At 37.3% G+C, this 8,814-nt stretch overlaps 1 protein-coding gene across 2 annotated transcripts in view; it reads left to right on the forward strand.

Annotated features, from left to right (window-relative positions):
- BTG4 (BTG anti-proliferation factor 4) overlaps positions 1-8,814 on the forward strand; it is a 93,230-nt gene that overhangs the window by 27,079 nt on the left and 57,337 nt on the right. The window lies entirely within an intron of this gene.

Here is an 8,814-nt window from a genome sequence, read left to right on the forward strand (position 1 = left end):
TCATACAGTGATATACCAGTACATATACCAGCCACTTACCTCATACAATGATATACCCCTACATATACCAGCCACTTACCTCATACAGTGATATCTCAGTACAGATACCAGCCACTTACCTCATACAGTGATATACCAGTACAGATACCAGCCACTTACCTCATACAGTGATATACCACTACATATACCAGCCACTTACCTCATACAATGATATACCAGTACATATACCAGCCACTTACCTCATACAGTGATATACCCCTACATATACCAGCCACTTACCCCATACAGTGATATCTCAGTACAGATACCAGCCACTTACCTCATACAGTGATATACCAGTACAGATACCAGCCACTTACCTCATACAGTGATATCTCAGCAAAGATACCAGCCACTTACCTCATACAGTGATATACCCCTACATATACCAGCCACTTACCTCATACAATGATATACCAGTACATATACCAGCCACTTACCTCATACAGTGATATACCCCTACATATACCAGCCACTTACCCCATACAGTGATATCTCAGTACAGATACCAGCCACTTACCTCATACAGTGATATACCAGTACAGATACCAGCCACTTACCTCATACAGTGATATCTCAGTACAGATACCAGCCACTTACCTCATACAGTGATATACCCCTACATATACCAGCCACTTACCCCATACAGTGATATCTCAGTACAGATACCAGCCACTTACCTGATACAGTGAAATACCAGTACAGATACCAGACAACTTACCTTATACAGTGATATATTTGTATGGCTACCAGTCATATACCTCATGCAGTGGTATATTTATATGGATTCAAGACATATACTTATATATCTCATACAGTGGTAAATCAGTATAAAAGCTAGTCAAATACCTTTAACTGTGATATATCAGTATAGAGACCAGTCATAGACCTCATACAGTGATATATCAGTATAGAGACCAGTCATAGACCTCATACAGTAATATATCAGTATAGAGACCAGTCATAGACCTCATACAGTGATATATCAGTATAGAGACCAGTCATAGACCTCATGCAGTGATATATCAGTATAGAGACCAGTCATAGACCTCATACAGTGATTTATCAGTATAGAGACCAGTCATAGACCTCATACAGTGATATATCAGTATAGAGACCAGTCATAGACCTCATACAGCGATATATCAGTATAGAGACCAGTCATAGACCTCATACAGTGATTTATCAGTATAGAGACCAGTCATAGACCTCATACAGTGATTTATCAGTATAGAGACCAGTCATAGACCTCATACAGTAATATATATGTATAGAGACCAGTCATAGACCTCATACAGTGATATATCAGTATAGAGACCAGTCATAGACCTCATACAGTAATATATCAGTATAGAGACCAGTCATAGACCTCATACAGTAATATATCAGTATAGAGACCAGTATTAGACCTCATACAGTGATATATCAGTATAGAGACCAGTCATAGACCTCATACAGTGATATATCAGTATAGAGACCAGTCATAGACCTCATACAGTAATATATATGTATAGAGACCAGTCATAGACCTCATACAGTGATATATCAGTATAGAGACCAGTCATAGACCTCATACAGTAATATATCAGTATAGAGACCAGTCATAGACCTCATACAGTGATATATCAGTATAGAGACCAGTCATAGACCTCATACAGTGATTTATCAGTATAGAGACCAGTCATAGACCTCATACAGTAATATATCAGTATAGAGACCAGTCATAGACCTCATACATTGATATATCAGTATAGAGACCAGTCATAGACCTCATACAGTAATATATCAGTATAGAGACCAGTCATAGACCTCATACAGTGATATATCAGTATAGAGACCAGTCATAGACCTCATGCAGTGATATATCAGTATAGAGACCAGTCATAGACCTCATACAGTGATATATCAGTATAGAGACCAGTCATAGACCTCATACAGTGATTTATCAGTATAGAGACCAGTCATAGACCTCATACAGTGATATATCAGTATAGAGACCAGTCATAGACCTCATACAGCGATATATCAGTATAGAGACCAGTCATAGACCTCATACAGTGATTTATCAGTATAGAGACCAGTCATAGACCTCATACAGTGATTTATCAGTATAGAGACCAGTCATAGACCTCATACAGTAATATATATGTATAGAGACCAGTCATAGACCTCATACAGTGATATATCAGTATAGAGACCAGTCATAGACCTCATACAGTAATATATCAGTATAGAGACCAGTCATAGACCTCATACAGTAATATATCAGTATAGAGACCAGTCATAGACCTCATACAGTTATATCAGTATAGAGACCAGTCATAGACCTCATACAGTGATATATCAGTATAGAGACCAGTCATAGACCTCATGCAGTGATATATCAGTATAGAGACCAGTCATAGACCTCATACAGTGATATATCAGTATAGAGACCAGTCATAGACCTCATACAGTGATTTATCAGTATAGAGACCAGTCATAGACCTCATACAGTGATATATCAGTATAGAGACCAGTCATAGACCTCATACAGCGATATATCAGTATAGAGACCAGTCATAGACCTCATACAGTGATTTATCAGTATAGAGACCAGTCATAGACCTCATACAGTGATTTATCAGTATAGAGACCAGTCATAGACCTCATACAGTAATATATATGTATAGAGACCAGTCATAGACCTCATACAGTGATATATCAGTATAGAGACCAGTCATAGACCTCATACAGTAATATATCAGTATAGAGACCAGTCATAGACCTCATACAGTAATATATCAGTATAGAGACCAGTCATAGACCTCATACAGTTATATCAGTATAGAGACCAGTCATAGACCTCATACAGTGATATATCAGTATAGAGACCAGTCATAGACCTCATACAGTTATATCAGTATAGAGACCAGTCATAGACCTCATACAGTGATATATCAGTATAGAGACCAGTCATAGACCTCATACAGTGATATATCAGTATAGAGACCAGTCATAGACCTCATACAGTGATTTATCAGTATAGAGACCAGTCATAGACCTCATACAGTGATATATCAGTATAGAGACCAGTCATAGACCTCATACAGCGATATATCAGTATAGAGACCAGTCATAGACCTCATACAGTGATTTATCAGTATAGAGACCAGTCATAGACCTCATACAGTGATTTATCAGTATAGAGACCAGTCATAGACCTCATACAGTAATATATATGTATAGAGACCAGTCATAGACCTCATACAGTGATATATCAGTATAGAGACCAGTCATAGACCTCATACAGTAATATATCAGTATAGAGACCAGTCATAGACCTCATACAGTGATATATCAGTATAGAGACCAGTCATAGACCTCATACAGTAATATATCAGTATAGAGACCAGTCATAGACCTCATACAGTAATATATCAGTATAGAGACCAGTCATAGACCTCATACAGTTATATCAGTATAGAGACCAGTCATAGACCTCATACAGTGATATATCAGTATAGAGACCAGTCATAGACCTCATACAGTGATATATCAGTATAGAGACCAGTCATAGACCTCATACAGTGATATGTCAGTATAGAGACCAGTCATAGACCTCATACAGTGATATATCAGTATAGAGACCAGTCATAGACCTCATACAGTGATATATCAGTATAGAGACAAGTCATAGACCTCATACAGTGATTTATCAGTATAGAGACCAGTCATAGACCTCATACAGTGATATATCAGTATAGAGACCAGTCATAGACCTCATACAGTGATATATCAGTATAGAGACCAGTCATAGACCTCATACAGTGATTTATCAGTATAGAGACCAGTCATAGACCTCATACAGTGATATATCAGTATAGAGACCAGTCATAGACCTCATACAGTGATATATCAGTATAGAGACCAGTCAAATACCTTTAACTGTGATATATCAGTATAGAGACCAGTCATAGACCTTATACAGTGATATATCAGTATAGAGACCAGTCATAGACCTCATACAGTGATATATCAGTATAGAGACCAGTCATAGACCTCATACAGTAATATATATGTATAGAGACCAGTCATAGACCTCATACAGTAATATATCAGTATAGAGACCAGTCATAGACCTCATACAGTGATATATCAGTATAGAGACCAGTCATAGACCTCATACAGTGATATATCAGTATAGAGACCAGTCATAGACCTCATACAGTAATATATCAGTATAGAGACCAGTCATAGACCTCATACAGTAATATATTAGTATAGAGACCAGTCATAGACCTCATAGAGAAATATATCAGTATAGAGACCAGTCATAGACCTCATACAGTAATATATCAGTAAAGAGACCAGTCATAGACCTCATACAGTAATATATCAGTATAGAGACCAGTCATAGACCTCCTACAGTGATATATCAGTATAGAGACCAGTCATAGACCTCATACAGTGATATATCAGTATAGAGACCAGTCATAGACCTCATACAGTGATTTATCAGTATAGAGACCAGTCATAGACCTCATAGAGAAATATATCAGTATAGAGACTAGTCATAGACCTCATACAGTGATATATCAGTATAGAGACCAGTCATAGACCTCATACAGTAATATATCAGTATAGAGACCAGTCATAGACCTCATACAGTGATATATCAGTATAGAGACCAGTCATAGACCTCATACAGTGATATATCAGTATAGAGACCAGTCATAGACCTCATACAGTGATATATCAGTATAGAGACCAGTCATAGACCTCATACAGTGATTTATCAGTATAGAGACCAGTCATAGACCTCATACAGTGATATATCAGTATAGAGACCAGTCATAGACCTCATACAGCGATATATCAGTATAGAGACCAGTCATAGACCTCATACAGTGATTTATCAGTATAGAGACCAGTCACAGACCTCATACAGTAATATATCAGTATAGAGACCAGTCATAGACCTCATACAGTAATATATCAGTATAGAGACCAGTCATAGACCTCATACAGTGATATATCAGTATAGAGACCAGTCATAGACCTCATACAGTAATATATCAGTATAGAGACCAGTCATAGACCTCATACAGTAATATATCAGTATAGAGACCAGTCATAGACCTCATACAGTTATATCAGTATAGAGACCAGTCATAGACCTCATACAGTGATATATCAGTATAGAGACCAGTCATAGACCTCATACAGTGATATATCAGTATAGAGACCAGTCATAGACCTCATACAGTGATATGTCAGTATAGAGACCAGTCATAGACCTCATACAGTGATATATCAGTATAGAGACCAGTCATAGACCTCATACAGTGATATATCAGTATAGAGACCAGTCAAATACCTTTAACTGTGATATATCAGTATAGAGACCAGTCATAGACCTTATACAGTGATATATCAGTATAGAGACCAGTCATAGACCTCATACAGTGATATATCAGTATAGAGACCAGTCATAGACCTCATACAGTAATATATATGTATAGAGACCAGTCATAGACCTCATACAGTAATATATCAGTATAGAGACCAGTCATAGACCTCATACAGTGATATATCAGTATAGAGACCAGTCATAGACCTCATACAGTGATATATCAGTATAGAGACCAGTCATAGACCTCATACAGTAATATATCAGTATAGAGACCAGTCATAGACCTCATACAGTAATATATTAGTATAGAGACCAGTCATAGACCTCATAGAGAAATATATCAGTATAGAGACCAGTCATAGACCTCATACAGTAATATATCAGTAAAGAGACCAGTCATAGACCTCATACAGTAATATATCAGTATAGAGACCAGTCATAGACCTCCTACAGTGATATATCAGTATAGAGACCAGTCATAGACCTCATACAGTGATATATCAGTATAGAGACCAGTCATAGACCTCATACAGTAATATATCAGTATAGAGACCAGTCATAGACCTCATACAGTGATTTATCAGTATAGAGACCAGTCATAGACCTCATAGAGAAATATATCAGTATAGAGACTAGTCATAGACCTCATACAGTGATATATCAGTATAGAGACCAGTCATAGACCTCATACAGTAATATATCAGTATAGAGACCAGTTATAGACCTCATACAGTGATATATCAGTATAGAGACCAGTCATAGACCTCATACAGTGATATATCAGTATAGAGACCAGTCATAGACCTCATACAGTAATATATCAGTATAGAGACCAGTCATAGACCTCATACAGTGATTTATCAGTATAGAGACCAGTCATAGACCTCATACAGTGATTTATCAGTATAGAGACCAGTCATAGACCTCATACAGTGATATATCAGTATAGAGACCAGTCATAGACCTCATACAGTGATTTATCAGTATAGAGACCAGTCATAGACCTCATACAGTGATATATCAGTATAGAGACCAGTCATAGACCTCATACAGTGATTTATCTGTATAGATAGCAGTCATAGACCTCATACAGTGATATATCAGTATGAAAACTAGTCATAGACCTCATACAGTGATATATCAGTATAGAGACCAGTCATAGACCTCATACTGTGATTTAGCAGTATAGAGACCAGTCATAGACCTCATACAGTAATATATCAGTATAGAGACCAGTCATAGACCTCATACAGTAATATATCAGTATAGAGACGAGTCATAGACCTCATACAGTAATATATCAGTATAGAGACCAGTCATAGACCTCATACAGTGATATATCAGTATAGAGACCAGTCATATACCTCATACAGTGATATATCAGTATAGAGACCAGTCATAGACCTCATACAGTGATATATCAGTATAGAGACCAGTCATATACCTCATACAGTGATATATCAGTATAGAGACCAGTCATAGACCTCATACAATGATATATCAGTATAGAGACCAGTCATATACCTCATACAGTGATATATCAGTATAGAGACCAGTCATAGACCTCATACAGTGATATATCAGTATAGAGACCAGTCATAGACCTCATACAGTGATATATCAGTATAGAGACCAGTCATATACCTCATACAGTGATATATTAGTATAGAAACCAGTCATAGACCTCATACAGTGATATATCAGTATAGAGACCAGTCATAGACCTCATACAGTGATATATCAGTATAGAGACCAGTCATATACCTCATACAGTGATATATTAGTATAGAAACCAGTCATAGACCTCATACAGTGATTTATCAGTATAGAGACCAGTCATAGACCTCATACAGTGATATATCAGTATAGAGACAAGTCATAGACCTCATACAGTGATATATCAGTATAGAGACCAGTCATAGACCTCATACAGTGATATATTAGTATAGAAACCACTGGCATCTTTACTGTTATGTAACTGTATGAAGTAACTATACCAATATATTACTGTATCTATACTAGGATTGCCACCTTTCTAAACATTTTTTCCTCCTCACCTTCTCAGGGTACGTTTACACGTACAGAATCCTGTGAAGATTTGATGTGCAGGATTTGATACACAGGATTATCTGCTGCAGATTTCAATGTAAACCAAATGACTGAGCACAGTTTCTAATCTGCAGTTACAAATCCTGCGCATCAAATCTGTACAGGATCCTGTTCGTGTGAACGTACCCTAAAAATCATAACCCTTTCAATTTTCCACATACAGAGCTATATTAGGGCTTGTTTTTTCCACCACCAATTGTACTTTGTAATAACATCAATCATTTCACCACAAAATCTACAGTGAAACCAGAAAAAAAATATTTGTGGAGAAAAATGGAAAAACTCCCCGCCATTTTGTAAGTTTTGGGGGCTTCTGATTCTACACAGTGCACTTTTTGGTAAAAATTACACCTTATGTTTATTGTGTAGGTCAATACGATTAAATTGATACCCAACATATATAGGTTTGATTTTTTTTGCTTCTTTTAAAAAACTATGGGATAGATTCATCAAAACCTGTCCAGAGCAAAAGTTGCTGAGTTGCCCATAGCAACCAATCAGATCACTTCTTTCTTGTTTCAGAGGCTTTTTCAAAAATGAAAGAAGCAATCTGATTGGTTGCTATGGGCAACTCAGCAACTTTTCCTCTGGACAGGTTTTGATAAATCTCCCCCTATAACTTTTTGCACCTAAATTATTACATTTAAAGGAAAACTGTCATTTGTTTTGTCCCGCACTATCCACGGGTACCTGTGGATAGTGCGGGAGACGCTGAACACTTTGAGTTCTACCTTGCCCGGATCCGCGGCGCCGTTCGCCCGTTATAGCTGGTATATTCATACGTTGTCTTACACTCTCTGTCTCATCTCGACCGAGTCCTGGACGATACTGCGCATGCACCCTTACTCCAGCGCTGCTCCGGACAAATGAAGCAATGCTGAAGACCGCTTCTGGGTATAGTAGGAAATCCCACGCATGCGCAGTATCGTCCAGGACTCGGCCGAGATGAGACAGAGAGTGTAAGACAACGTATGAATATTCATTAGCCAGCGGTGCTGCGGGCCGGGCGGCGGTTACGTCACAGTGGCAGTTTTCTGACCTCTATAACTTTTTTATTTTTCTGTATACAAGGCTATATGAGGGCTCATTTTTTTGCACCATGATCTGTAGTTTTTATCAGTACCATTTTTGTTTTGATGGAACTTTTTAATTGCTGTTTATAATTTTTTTTAAGTTATACAAAGTGACCAAAAATACGCAATTTTGGACTTTTGTATTTTTTTACGTAAACGCCATTGACCGTGCAGTTTAAGTAAAAATTTTTATAGTAC

The sequence above is a fragment of the Hyla sarda genome, chromosome 10 (genome assembly GCF_029499605.1).
Source record: "Hyla sarda isolate aHylSar1 chromosome 10, aHylSar1.hap1, whole genome shotgun sequence".
Lineage (NCBI taxonomy): Eukaryota > Metazoa > Chordata > Amphibia > Anura > Hylidae > Hyla > Hyla sarda.